This window comes from Arvicola amphibius, chromosome 11 (assembly GCF_903992535.2).
Source record: "Arvicola amphibius chromosome 11, mArvAmp1.2, whole genome shotgun sequence".
Taxonomy (NCBI): Eukaryota; Metazoa; Chordata; class Mammalia; order Rodentia; family Cricetidae; genus Arvicola; species Arvicola amphibius.
The window spans coordinates 52,132,961-52,148,297 of record NC_052057.2 but is presented as its reverse complement, the minus strand read 5'-3'; the positions used below and the strand labels follow the sequence as shown (position 1 = coordinate 52,148,297).

At 39.4% G+C, this 15,337-nt stretch overlaps 1 long non-coding RNA gene across 1 annotated transcript; it reads left to right on the top strand.

The window, feature by feature from the left end:
- Positions 1-1,159: 1,159 nt before the first annotated feature.
- On the top strand, positions 1,160-15,122 carry LOC119826606. Its single transcript, XR_005287454.1, has 3 exons — positions 1,160-2,513; positions 4,904-5,150; positions 14,502-15,122. It is a non-coding gene; the product is annotated as an uncharacterized LOC119826606 (long non-coding RNA).
- The last annotated feature ends 215 nt before the right edge of the window (positions 15,123-15,337 follow it).

Genomic DNA, 15,337 nt, shown 5'->3' with positions numbered 1-15,337 from the left:
AGAGTGTCCCACAAATGCCTGTAACTTCAGCTATGAAGGATCTAATACCATGTTCTGACCTAGTTTTCACAGACATATGCAAATCTGCACACACATGTTCATATAAACACACCCATATATAAATAAAATGAATATAAAAACAATGTTCATAATAACATCTCACCAGCTGGTGTCTGGTGAAACCTTGCCCACATATGGTATTTCTGCATCCTTGAATATGAATGTGCACATCAAGCAAACATTTGAAGAATGATCCATGTTTGGCAATTTATCAGCTCTTCCATTAAGAATTCTGTGGAAACTAAGAAAATGTGCTCAAATTCAGGCAGTGGTAGTATGTCTTTAATCCCAACATTCAGGACACGGAAGCAGTTGGATCTCTGAGTTTGAGGTCATCTACAAGAGCTAGTTCCAGGACAGGCTTTAAAGCTACAGAGAAACCCTGTATTGAAAAATAAAACCAAAAAAGAAAAAAATAAAAAGGACAGAAAATGTGTTCAGATATGAGCCCTGGGAGTACAGAGAAAATGACAGGTGAGGGTTTGGCAGAGTCCCTGGTCTCAGAGGGACTAAATTATGCTAACACTTCATTTCATAGTTCATTATTGATGAACTATGTAATCACAACTGTTTTACTGCTAAAGATGCAATAAAATGGTATCCAAGATCCTAGTCTGTAGTGAAATTTGTGGGAGTTTTCTTTAGACCTAACAAGGTCCTAATTATTCTCACAGAAAGGGACTCTTGTGCAAAGTGGAGAGGTCAAGAAGATGTTTTGTTGCATGCATGTTTGGTTCATGTGTGGCACAGTATTATGTGCATGTGCCATGTGTGTTTGACATGTATACACATCCATGTGGAAGCTAGAGAACCTAAGCTGATGATCCTAAGGAAGTCATATAGGTTTTCTGTTTAAGGAATGAAGAACGAAGGAAATAAGGAGGAAGGAAGGAAGGAATGAAGGAGGAAGGGAGGAAAGAAAGGCCGAAACTCCGTACTCTATCACACTTACTCCTCTCCTCTCCCCTTCCTCCTCCTCCTTCTTCCTCTGTCCCTCCCTCTCTCTTTCTCTCTCTTTTTGCTTTGTTCCTTCCTTCTTTTGTTTCCTTTTTTCCCTTCCTCTCCCTCCATATTTGCTTCTTTCCTCACTTTCTCTTTTCTTTTTGGTATAATTTCCATTTTACTTTTCCCAGGTGGTTTTTCTTCTGTCTACTTGCCAACTCTCTACATGAGCTTTGGTGGGCAGCACTAGTAATTTTGAAGGTGTTCAATCCTCCCAGATTGCAATACATTTACTGATTCCTGACCACCTTGCTATGGACAGCACAGCTCATTCAGCAATACAGCTCTACATAGATCTTGGGAAGCATGCAAGCATTGAAGATACTTGTTCTGGAAATGTTATTGACAACAGGGGTCTCTACAATGTTCTGAAAGACAACCTTCCTAGTGGCTTGTTCTTGATCACAGACTAGGTGCAATCTCTGCAAAGAATTGACAGCCCTGCACATGGCCTTGGCCCTTTTTGGTGTGACCATTATTTCATTATTTTTGTTATCACTGAGCCAAAACGTAAAAAAAAATAGAGTCTCTCACTGGCCTGGCCCACCAATTTGACACTATGACCTGGTTAGCAATCTCCAAGGATGCACTTGTCTCTATTTCCTCAGGGCTGGGGTTACAAATGTGCACCATTGTCCCTGGCTGTTCCACAGAATATGAGATCTAGGGGGATGAACTCAGGTCCTTACATTGTATGGCAAGCATTTTGCTGAGTCATCTGCCCAGACTTCAAGGAAGTGTGAAGAGGTGGGTCTCAACCAGATCTTCAGAGAGAATCTTGAAACTTATGGTTCAGGTGACTAGAATGGGAAGAGTTCTGAAGCTGGGGTCAGGAGGCAGTTGCACAGCAGGGAGGCACTACTAGAGAAAAGGCTCATGGAAGTAGCTGGTTTGGAGGTGTGCTGTTCCAGATCAGTCCAGACTTTGGAGCTTCCTAAGAGCTGGATAGAAAAGAGTGACTATGGTTCTCTAAAGACAGTGCTGGCATAGTGAAAATGTATTTAAATGAGTTGACTCAGTAGCAATGGGCTCATCTGATCAGTTCAAGAGTTCCTGAGGCTGGGGATGCTAGATCAAATGCTGAAGCACATTACTGCGGATCTGGAATTTAAAAAGCTATTTAGAACATCAACTCTGATATTTTCTTTTTAATTTAACCTTCATTTTGAACCATAAATCCAGCACTAATAATGAGAATTGAATACCTTTGCTCTCTCAGGGCGTCCTATGGAATCACTGCAAATGGAATTTAATTTCTGCCTAACTTGCCATCTAATGCCTTTTGAGAATCCCAAGGCATATTCCGCTCCTCTGCACTTGATCTGACACAGTGACAACAGTGTTTTAAAAGCTGCTTTAGTTGCTCAGGGAAGAGTGTAATTGACCTGGCACTTCAGTGTTATTGAGTTTGAAACATCAGAGAAGACGAAGGTCACCACACTGTCCATGCTGTAAGTATGCAAACAGAGTCCAGGTCACTTAGATGTCTTTTTCTCTGTCAGGGTGCAGAATATAGTGATTATCAATGCTGACTTGGATCATGTGTTCAGGTCTTCCCTTGACCTTTACAGATGCACAGACTATGTTGGCTCTTAGCTTTGTTTTTCTTGTTAAACATGAAGTGGGTTCTGCCCATCTAAAAGAGAGTGGGCCACAGAGAAGTGTGTGACCCCCGGCAATTCAGGATAGAGAATTGAGTCCTAAAAGTCCTAAATGTCCACTAAGCCTGGCAGATGAGTGCCCCTCTGTCTTCTTTATTATCAATTTGAACCCTGGTCCCTTTACATAGCTCCACAATGAGCTGATTGGACAGAAAAGGGATGCAATGAGTCCTGTCCAATACAGAAGAAGCTGAAGTTCAGAAACATTCTTTGCCTCTTATTTCAAAAGGGAAAAAGTAGCCACAGAAAGCATGTGTGGGGTTGACCCACAATAGAATATTAGACATGTAGTCTGTGTGATGTGGGGGAGGGAAACCTGAGTATGTGATTTGAGGTGAGTGGTGATGATCAGATTTCTCATTCCTTTTTTTTAAAAAAATCATCTTTGCCTCCCTCTCTCTCCATCCTTTCTATCTTTAATCTGCATATATGTGAATGTTTGTGCATATGCACGTACCCACATATATACAGATGTATGTGTACATGTGTGCATTGTATACAGAGGCCAGAGGACAATCTTGGGCATCATTCCTCAGGTACCCACATTTTGGGTGATGACAAGCTTGAAAGTCACCAAGTGAGTTAGGATGGCTGGCCAGTGAGCTCCAGGAGTCCACTCACCTCCATCTCCCTGGCCCTATCTGGCATTTTCTTTTCATTTTTAGCATATTTTTATTGATTCTTCGGAAATTTCACATCATGCACCCCAATTCCACTCATTTCCCAGTCCATCTACTTGTGCCTCTCATCCCCATAGCATCCTATTCCCCAAATTAAGAAAATTTAATTAAAAACAAAACCAACCAACCAAACAAACAAACCAAAAACCCACTTCACTCTTCTGTCTTTCACACCTTTCCAATACCTTTAGAGCTGCAGTGTGTCACGAAGTATACTTTTTTGTCTACTCAGCTTTACTTGCAAATGTTCATTGCAATGAATTGTTGGTCTGGTTCAGGGCCCCCGGCTTCTGGTACACCATCAATCCTGGACCCTCACTGAAACTCCTCTCAGATATCCCACTATTGTCTCAGAATGGAGATACTGTGGCTATTGTTCTGAATAACCAATCCCTTCATGCACTCCAGCATGTCACAGATGGGATAGATGTTAGGGCAGACCAACCCAAAGCCCTGGATTGTGTCTGGGTGGTGACTGAGCTGGTCAGTCCTGGCCACTGGGGACACCACCCTCAGGCCAGAGGCAGAGCCAGCTCTTCTACACCCATGCCATGAGGAGGGAGCTCCTTACTAATGTAGATTCTGGAATTGAACTTGGGTCCTTGTTTTAGTGAGGCAACTATTGTATTGATGGAGCCACCTCCTTAGCCATTCTATCATATTTTATTTGTTGACTTCCACCAATTTTGTAGGCTTTTATTTATTTACTTTTGTCACATTGTCTGTGACAACCCTAGACTAATCATTACAGATGACAACCAGGAAAACTACGAAAGATAACACAAGACCCCCTGAACTATTTAGCTACATATTATCTCAATGAGCCTTTTACATTACTAGAGACCTTTTGACTCTTTAATTTTATGATAATATAATATATTTTTCCAGTGGTGGGAGGAGAAGGCAATCTAATAAAGAATAAAGAAAAAATAGTCCACCATAATACTGGTGTCCAGACCTAGCTGTTGTCTCTTGAGTGTCAAATTCTATAAAGTCTGTGCTGCTCTCCTGCTGATGCTTGGGACCAATGACCAATGTTATAGAACTGTCTGTGTTACTCAAGCACAATTCTAAGAGCTACAAAGGATGCTGCTGAAATGTTGTAAATATATATATATATATATATATATATATATATGATAGATAGATAGATAGATAGAAAGATAGATAGATAGATAGATAGATAGATAGATAGAAAGAAAGATAGATAGATAGATAGATAGATAGATAGATAGATGATAGATAGATAGATAGATATATGCCTAGCAATTAGTAAGCTGGAGCCTTAAATTCTGCTTATTAAAAATGCTATGAAGCTGTGAATACCCACTGTGCAAACTGCTACCATAGGCAAACTCAAGTATGCCAGGAATGTAGAAGAGAAATGTGTTATGCTTAGGATGGACATATTCTTCTGTTAATGATGTGTGTGTAGACTGGGCACACTGTTTATTACCTTTCAAGACACAAGTTAATTTGTATCTGTTTTTTTTCTTACAGTCATCCTTCATGGCATTCTTGTGGAAGAGAAAATCGGTGTGATTCAAATGTAGAACTGGATACAGGGATATATTTGAAATCAGCTCTGGGCATCTCCAGAGCTCATGCTCACATCTCAAGTTATTTTAGGTGTCATTAGGATATGAAATAGGCTGGAGATGACTCCATTGGGAAATTTGTTTGTTGCACAAGAATGAGGACCTGAGTCCCTAAAAGCCCACATAAAAGAAATTCACAAATGGCTGGTGTGAGTTTCCTCTCTGTATGCTGTGAATACCATTAGTGAATAAAGAAACTGCCTTGGCCTGTTGATAGGGTAGAATTTAGGTAGGCAGGGAAAACTAAATGGAGTGCTTGGAGAAAGGAGGCAGAGTCAGGGAAAAACCACTGAAGGTGCGTGGTTGATCGGCAGTTATGATTCACCAGACAAGCTTTAATATATATATATATATATATATATATATATATATATATATATATATCAGTTTTAATAAAGGAAAGGAAAGGGAACTTACAAATCCAAGGTTCCAGCGAGGAGGGCAGGAAAACAAAAAGAGAGCGCGGGCCGCAGGCCCGCAAGATTTTATAAGTCAATATTAGCCTAAGGGGGACACGCCTAAGAGGGACACGCCTTTAGACCAAGGGGGACACGCCTTTAAACCAAGGGGGACACGCCTTACAAAACAAGGTTTTGGGCTAGGCTTCCCCTTCATCTCCCCCTTTTGTCTAAATAAGACAGAACCAAACCAAATACAACTATATTCAATAGGAACAAATAATAAATATAAAATTACAAACAATATTAAGAAGAAACATATAACAAAAGTTTTACTAAGCATTCTATTTCAAGGAGTCTAAATAATGTAGAGGGTAACTACAATTATCTAATCTTCAACCCCATCAAAGATCTGAGAAGGGAAGTAATATTACTTAAGCAACCAGGAAGTACAAACAAGAAACTTCCAAAATGTGCAACAAATGACAGAGACAACTAACTACCTGGGCAGTCACCCAAAGTTTCGTTTTGCAATGTTGAGGCAACCAACTTTGGCTAAGGCCTAACACAACTGACATAACATTTTTCAAAGGCAAGGAACTTTTTGTAGAACTGTCCAACCCTGTCTTGGCAAGATAAGACAATCCTGTTTTTATCCATTTACGGATACTCTGAAACTCTGTCAGTGGTCGAGGTATGGGCTTTTTCTTTGCCTAAAGGCCACTTCTGCCAAGAAGAAGACAAGCTCCCAGTGGAGTGTCTTTGGTGCTCAACATTCTCTCGGGAGTAGAGTGGTGTTGCCAGGAGTGATTGTGTCTCATAAGTACCAAACTCTAGGTTAGATTAAAGGCCATGTTCTACAGCTCTTCAAAGAGGTCGAAGATTATACTATCTATACTAAATATAATTTCTATGTATCTAAAAAACCTGAAAAACAACTGTGCGATAAATGAGGACAATATCCCCAAACGTAAACAATGTCATTATACAAATAATATCAGAGGTAGAAATGTACATTGCAATATGATAAATATCTCAATATAACAATTGTTTTAAACAGAGGTAGAAGCATACTCTCATACAATAGAGGTAGAAGCATACTCACATACAATGTTCAATATACAAGAATCAACACCAATGCAATTTTCTAATAACAATAATTCACAAATACCAATCATCCCATCAAACCAGGTAATCCCCCCCCCTTTTTTTTTTCATAAACACCCCTGAGTCCATATAATACCTCCCCCATCCCCTCAACCCTATACCATCTACCAAATGATGTCCCTAAACCAGAGGGCAAACTCTGTTGGAAGAGGGGGCGTCGTCCTCTAAGATTGCTTCTAGCTGACATGGGGGTGACGTTCTTCTCAGGGGGTTCCATGAAAGCAAATGATGGTAAAATTCCCAGAATAACATTTTGTCGAGGAAATTGTAACTAGCCTCTGAGTGTTTTGAGGAGGTCCGGCCAGAGTGTTGTCAAAATTGTACACCATTTGAAACTGTCTTGTGTAGTTGGTACCAAAAAAAAAAAAAAAAACCAAAAAAAGGTCTAATTTTAGCGCTATTAAAAAACATGACGTCATAGTAACCAGGTGAAATTGATGTTGTGGGGCCCCATCTTCATCCTGGAAACTTCAAAGATTACTGAAGGAAAATTTGTTGTTTGTTACAGGAAAGGTAAACATTATCTACAAAGACATATACAGACATATATATTCGATGGAATATATATAAATATATATAAATAAAGACAGACAGATATGAGGAAAGGCAAAGAAAGTTTATCAAGTATCATCATCATCATCATCATCATCATTATCATTATTATTATTATTATTATTATTATTATTATTATTATTCTGTCCCATTTCATGGCTCCTGACCTGAGACAGAAACTCTGAGATATCTGTTATAAACAGGCTTGGAATTGAAGAAGGACTGAGCCATAGTCCAACTCCAAAACCAGCTCTATATACATATAAATAAAGGCACAGTATATATGTAAAAAAAATGTTTTATACTTACTAAACATATTCGGGTTCTGTGTTGATCCATATTAGGTTGTAACTAGTGTCCATGCATCAGTATTTAAATATCCAGGGTCCCTTAAGTTCTTTGAAGATGAGTGGTTTCCTGTGGAGATAAGAAAAGAACCCTGCCCCCAACCTATATGCTTTTCTTACCATCAATATGATCATCATCCTTGTGAATGAATTATTTTTCTTCTCCAAGGGGCTTCTTCTCTTCAAACCGAACCTTTATTAATTTTGACGGTATCCACAATTTTTCCTCTCCTGTGGAGACAAGAGCAAAACCCCTTCCCCAACGCAGCACATCTCCTGGCTTCCACTGCGAGGTCAGCACATCCTTGAAATAAACTGGTTGATTTAATTCAGCAGACTTTTCCATTATCCAATGTCTTTCTGCAGCCGTTGTCCCCTTCTCATTAGAGTTGAGAAAATTCAAGGTTAATAAAGCACTATGTAACCTATTTCTAGGGGTATTTTCCACCCCTTTCTGTTTGTTTAACATATCCTTTATAGTTCTATTTGATCTTTCTATGACTGCTTGACCTGTAGGATTGTATGGTATACCTGTAACATGCTTAATATTGTAATAAGCAAAAAACTGTTTCATTTTCCTAGAGACATAAGCTGGACCATTATCTGTCTTTATTTGTGTAGGTATACCCATGATGGCCATAACTTCTAATAAATGAGTGATTACTGAATCAGCTTTTTCTGAGCTTAAAGCAGTTGCCCATTGAAAACCTGAATAAGTGTCAATGGTGTGGTGTACATATTTTAATTTGCCAAATTCTGCAAAGTGAAACACATCCATCTGCCAGATTTCATTCCTTTGAGTGCCCTTTGGATTAGCCCCTGCAGGCAGTGGTGTTTGGTTATAAAAAGAGCAAGTAGGGCATTTCTTTACAATTTCCTTAGCTTGTTGCCATGTAATAGAAAATTCTTTCTTCAAGCCTTTGCTATTGACATGATGTTTTTTATGAAATTCAGAGGCCTGCAGCACACTACCAATCAACAATTGATCAATTTCTGCATTACCTTTTGCTAGAGGACCTGGCAGACCCGTATGAGATCGGATGTGTGTTATATACATAGGGCAAAGCCTGTTCCTGATCATGTCTTGTACCTGGATAAACAATGAGGTTAGTTCTGTATCATCAGGTATAAATTCAGCAGTTTCAATATGTAAGATTACTCTTTCTGCATATTGTGAATCAGTAACTATATTAAGTGGTTCTTTAAAATCCCTTACCACCATAAGAATGGCATATAATTCTGCCTTCTGGACAGAATCATAAGGGCTTTGTTCCACCTTACTCAAATCTTCTGATTTGTAACCTGCTTTCCCTGATTTATTAGCATCAGTATAAAATGTACGTGCTCCAGTTATTGGAGCATCACGGATGATTCGGGGGAGAATCCAAGAAGTTCTCTTTATAAAGTTAAGCCTCTTGTTTTTCGGATAGTTGTTATTGATTTCTCCCAAAAAATTAGCGCAAGCTCTTTGCCATGGTTCGTTATCTTCCCACAATTTTTTTAGTTCATCAGCAGTGAAAGGAACTATAATTTCTGCTGGGTCTATGCCTGCTAGTTGACGAAGTCTCAATTTGCCTTTTATAATTAATTCAGAGACTTTTTCCACATAAGTTTTTATTTTCTTACTTGGTTTATGTGGTAAAAAGATCCATTCTAAGATAATATCATCTCTCTGCATTAAAATTCCTGTAGGAGAAATTTTGGAAGGCAATATGACTAGAATACAACTGAGCTCTGGATTCACCCTGTCCACATGTGTCTCTTGTAATTTCTCTTCAATCATTCTCAGCTCCTTTTCTGCTTCAGCTGTTAATTCTCTGGGACTGTTTAAGTCTTTTTCACCATCCAAGGTTTTATTTAAATGAATTATCATATCAGGTGTTATGCCAACAGCTGGTCGTAAGCTGGAAATGTCTCCTAACAACCTTTGAAAGTCATTGAGAGTCCGTAACCGATCTCTCCTAATTTGTGCTTTTTGTGTCTTAATTTTTTGTAAACCTATTTTATAACCTAGATAATTAACAGAATCTCCTCTCTGAATTTTTTCAGGAGCAATCTGCAACCCCCATTTAGGTAAAAGTATTTTTACTTCTTCAAACAGTCTTTCTAAAGTAGCCATGTTTGAATCAGATAACAGAATATCATCCATGTAATGATAAATTATCGACTTGGGAAATTGCTTGCGTATTATTTGCAATGGTTGATTTACAAAATATTGGCACAGGGTGGGAGAGTTCAACATGCCCTGTGGGAGGACGGTCCACTGGTATATCCTTGTAGGTTGAGAGTTATTATAAGTAGGCACTGTGAAGGCAAACTTTTCTCTGTCTTTTTCTTGTAAAGGTATAGTGAAGAAACAATCCTTTAAATCAATTACTATGAGAGGCCATCCTTTTGGTAATAAAGATGGCAGAGGAATTCCAGATTGCAGAGAGCCCATAGGTTGAATAACCTTATTGATAGCCCTGAGATCTGTCACCATTCTCCACTTACCAGATTTTTTCTTAACAACAAATACAGGAGAATTCCAAGGGCTGGTAGATTCTTCTATATGTCGAGCATCTAATTGCTCTTGTACCAGCTGTTCTAAAGCCTGCAACTTTTCCTCAGCTAAAGGCCATTGCTTTGTCCATATTGGTTTCTCAGTCAACCATTTTAGAGGCAGTGCTGTTCGTATCTCTGAAGGGCCATCAATTGCTTTGCATTCTTTTACAGCCCGAACAGCCGGTTTCCGCCTTCTGTAATATCTTTTAATATTTCCCTCGGTGATATAGGCTCTAGAAGCAGCAGGAATGTTAATTTGGGTATTCCATTGCTGCAACAGGTCACGGCCCCATAAATTCACTGCAATATTGGCTACATATGGCCTTAATTTTCCTATTTGTCCTTCTGGCCCTATGCATTCAACCCATCTCGTGCTCTGCTTTACTTGAGATAGGGTTCCAATTCCCAGGAACTGAACATTTACATCCTGAAGAGGCCAATACGGATGCCAAGATTCTGGAGTAATGATACTTACATCCGCACCTGTGTCCAGTAGGCCAGTAATAAAAATGCCATTTACACATACTCTTAACTTTGGTCTTTGTTCATTTATAAAAGTCTGCCAAAATACACGTAACTCATCTTTCAGGCCATTTTTGCTTTTAACAGCAGGCATGGGGCTTTCTAATTTTCTTGACGAGGCATGTTCTCGGCAGTAACTGGAAATGACTGGACCACATTCGCCATGGGGGCCTGCGAGAGGCCCCCCATTGAGTTTCCCAGTGGCAACAGGTTGCCTTGTCTATCTCTTGTTGACCTGCACTCATTTGTCCAGTGTCTGCCTTTTCCACATCTCCTACATATACCTGAAGGCTGAGTCCTCCTACGTCTGTTATTTCTAGAAGAGGCATTATTATTATTATTGTTATTATTATTATTATTATTATTATTATTGTTGTTATTATTATTATTATTATTTCTGAAAATCCGTTGTCTGCAATTCCTTTTAATATGTCCCATCTTGCCACAATTAAAACATTTGGTAACTTGATGCCTCCTTTTTGCATTAGAAATTGCTTCTTCGACCCATGCTTCAGTGCCATAGTCAAATGATTCAACATTCATTGTATGTAAGACCCATTCGTCCAAGGGCGCTGATCTCATCTTTAAAGGCCCCAGGATCCTTTTACACTCCACATTGGCATTCTCATAAGCCAAAGATTCAATTATTATACGTCTTGCTTCTGGGTCAGATATCCCTATCTGTACAGCTTTAGTTAGCCTTTGTAAAAAATCACTAAAGGGTTCTCTCTGACCCTGTTTAACTCTGATATATGATTCCAGTCTCTGTCCTGGGTCTTGAACCCTGTCCCAAGCCTTTAAAGCTGCTGTAGTACATATGGATAAGGTGTGTTCATCATAATTCGCTTGTTCCAGAGGATCGGAGAAAAGTCCTTCACCTAGAATTTGATCTAGGGAGATCTCAATTCCCTTTGCTCTTTCCTGCTGTTCTAAAAGTTTAGCCTCTTGTCTGAACATGCATTTCCAATTTAATTGTGACCCACTCTCTAGAACAGCTGATACTAATTGTACCCAATCATGGGGCGTTGCCTTATTGCTTATAGACCAAGTTTTGAGCATCTCTCTAACAAAGGACGAATGTAGCCCAAAGTTCATAATAGCTTGTTTAATTTCTTTGAGATCATTCATACGGACGGGTTCCCATGTATATTCCTTGATGACTTTAGGGTTTTTGGAACCAGTCACCTTTTCTGACGTTACTATTGGAAAGGCAGGTAGAACTTTATGGAAATTATCCCGGAGAGTTTTACTCATTGACGGAGTTAAGTTTCGCCTTTGTACCGTTTGCTCCTGTTCTATAATTTCCTCAATCTTTTCTAATCTGCTTACTATTCCCTTCTGTAAGGCCTGGATCTCCTGTCCAGAATTATGCTCCAAGGCCTTCATGGAGGATTCCAAAACATGAAGTTTGTCCAGTAGAGTTAGTATCTCATCCTTGGATAGAATTTTCATGGCATGAATTGTGCCTTCTTGTATTGACAATCTGTCAGCCAATCTGTCATATCCTTTAGACAAAATCCGATTTTCACATTCAGCAGTTTTAATTCTCTCTGATAATGTTTCAGACAGGGACTGAAGTTTACGATCCAAATCAGCTGTTCTCTCCTCCGCAGCAATGAGTCTCTCCTTAATATCAGACTGTAGTTTTTCTAAATTTTGCTCATTTGACCGAGTCATATCAGACAAAGCCTTATTCCCTTCCTTGAGACCTTCAAACTCTTTCTTGGTGTCAGTCTGAATTGTTTTTGCAAATACCTCGACCGACTTAAAGTTGTCACTCAAAACAGTTGTGCCCTTTCTTAAGCATTCAACCTCTGTCCTAAGAATCCTGGTTTCATTCTGTAAGGACTTTATCATTTTTCTATTTTCAAACCATGTAAGGGAGAAACCAAATACGAGAAAAATTGCAAGCCCTATAAACATCCAAGTTATGGGAATATCATATGTATCCTGTAATATTTCTACCATAGTATAATTAAATAGATTGCAGAAGCTTTCAACGGTGATATGGTCAGACATTTTTTTTTTTTTTTTTAATCAAAAGAAATTTTACCTGAAATGACCGTTCCCTGCCAGTAGGTCGCTAGGGCAATAACCGCTCGGCCAAACCGAGTCTGCAGTACCAGCGGAGCTCGAATGTTGGGACTCCGGCAGTAACCGCTAGTCTCCGGCAGGTCAGGGCCCAGGCCGAACTCAGCCGGGACTGGTGCTGCCTGAGGGGTTAGCGAGCTCGGACTGAGTCACCCGCGTGCACACACACACACACGTCCTTTGCTCCGTACAAGCGGGGCTCGGACAGGCTAGTCTGGGAAACTGCTCTGAAGCAATCAAGAGCCCAAGGCCGAATCCCTGCCACGCAGTGTGGGAACTGGAGCTGAAGGCTCCCAAATGCCCTAGTTGGACGCCAAATGAAGGTGCGTGGTTGATCGGCAGTTATGATTCACCAGACAAGCTTTAATATATATATATATATCAGTTTTAATAAAGGAAAGGAAAGGGAACTTACAAATCCAAGGTTCCAGCGAGGAGGGCAGGAAAACAAAAAGAGAGCGCGGGCCGCAGGCCCGCAAGATTTTATAAGTCAATATTAGCCTAAGGGGGACACGCCTAAGAGGGACACGCCTTTAGACCAAGGGGGACACGCCTTTAAACCAAGGGGGACACGCCTTACAAAACAAGGTTTTGGGCTAGGCTTCCCCTTCAAACCACATAGCCCCACCAGAGACAGACACCAGAACTTTAGTGGGTAAGCCACAGTCACATGGCGATACACGGATTAATAGAAATGGGTTAAATAAATATGTAAGAGTTAGCCAGTAAGAAACAAAAACTAGTGGGCCAAGCAGTGATTTAAATAATATGGTTTCTCTGTGATTATTTCTGTTCTGGGCAGCTGGGATGAGCAAGCAGCCCCTGCCAACAAATGGTGGCAGAGGAGCCAGAGGTAGAGGTAGGTAGATCTCTGACCTGGATTACTAGGCCAGTTCCAGGCCAGAGAGACATTCTGTGCACAGAAAACAAAATGGCATACAGTGACTGTTTCTTTCTGGCCTCCACACGAATGTGCACATGTGTTCACATATACCTGTGTACACAGACAAGAGTGCACATATCATTCAAACTACATAAAGCCCTCATGTGCACATTAAAATATAGCTAGTACAAGAAGACATGCACAGAGTTGAGTAAGAAAATGAAGAAAACATGCATTGATGTGGAGGGCAGGAGGTTTACTTCTGCCATCAAAGGCAACTTTGAATGCAAGGCAGGGCTTGAATTAGCCTTTAAGACAAGTAGGGTTAGACATGAGAGAAAAGCATAAGTGAGTATTCTTAAGCAACAAAGCTTGTTGGAGATGGAAGAAAGTGGCTCCTAGGAACTATGTCAGTTTCATGGTAGATTATTGATTTAACTTGTCAGGGTCCAGTTTTTCTTTAGGTTTTCTAAGCTAATTACTGACTGAATTATCTGATGATATACCCAAGAGCTACAGAGAATAGGACAGTCTGGGGAAACCACACAGACTTGTGGTTCTTATCTGCAACACTATTTTGGCTTTTTACAATGAATTCCACTTAAAATTTCACTTATATGCTGTTTAAATTGAAGAGCTGGAGTATTTAAGTACTTGCAAGAAATTTGTCTGGAGTGTTGTCAAGGCTAAAACTGGCTGTTTTTAGTACTTGCTTTCTTTCTGAGAATAATATAAAGACAGCACTTAGTTAAGGCTCCAGTCAGGTCAAATGTACAGCTATTGAAAGTAACAGAAAGTAACAGCTGGTGTGGGTGGCTCAGATTCCTCTCTGATTGCTGTTGTGGGGTGGAGCTCTTGCATAGAAAACTCAAGATAAAGCTAGAAGAGATATAGCATGGAATGTATTCCTTTCCCCTGTTAGCTCCAGAAGGCTCTCAGAGAATATTTTTTTTTATAAAATCTCCAATGTATTAATAAGCAATGACCAAATTTTAGGTTCTTGGTAATCGGCACACATGGGATTCATTTTGTGAAGGCATTGAAACTCTGCATAAAGTAGGTGGGAATCAAACTGTTGGTGTAAAACCTACAGCACAAGGTATGCTCAGCATCTGGGTTCTGAATTGCACAAAGCCTGCCCTGTAGAAAGGTTTCACAGACATTAGATTCTCCTAAAGAAAAATATTGCTTATGCCACTAATTTGCCAAGTAATCACTGGGGACCTTGATCTTTTCTTTGTTCTGCTTTCCCTTGTTGTACTGAGGCAGTACACAGTCAAGGTTAATATAAGTTGACTTGGTATCCTAATTCTGCTTTTGCTTGTTCAGTTTCCTTTTGTTATATTGAGGTACTATTTTAAGGTAATGTAGGCTGCCCTAATTCTGACTCCTATGAGCTATATAATTTATTATCTCTGTACCTCCTTTTCCATGTTTATAAAATAGATTTAATCATAGTGCCTGCATTCTATCAGCTACCTGTATGCATATACAGTTTATACAATAGCTGGCACCAAGTGACTGATACATATTTAGCTTTATTTTCATTAGTACTTTCTATAGAAAAAAGATCCTAGTTTCTCATCAATTTAAATTTTGAATTCCTTAAACAAAGGAATGGACTCTCATTTTTCTTAGTATTCTTTGTAGTTTCTGGTATAATAAATATAAATGCATTTATATGATGTGTTTGTATAATGTATGTATATAACATAATATATAGTTATGTACATACCATAATTTTAACTTTTACTTGGAAAATTGAATATACATATAAAAATGTTTATCTTGAAGGATAACATAGGATATATGTTTTTGCTTGAAGTGGATAT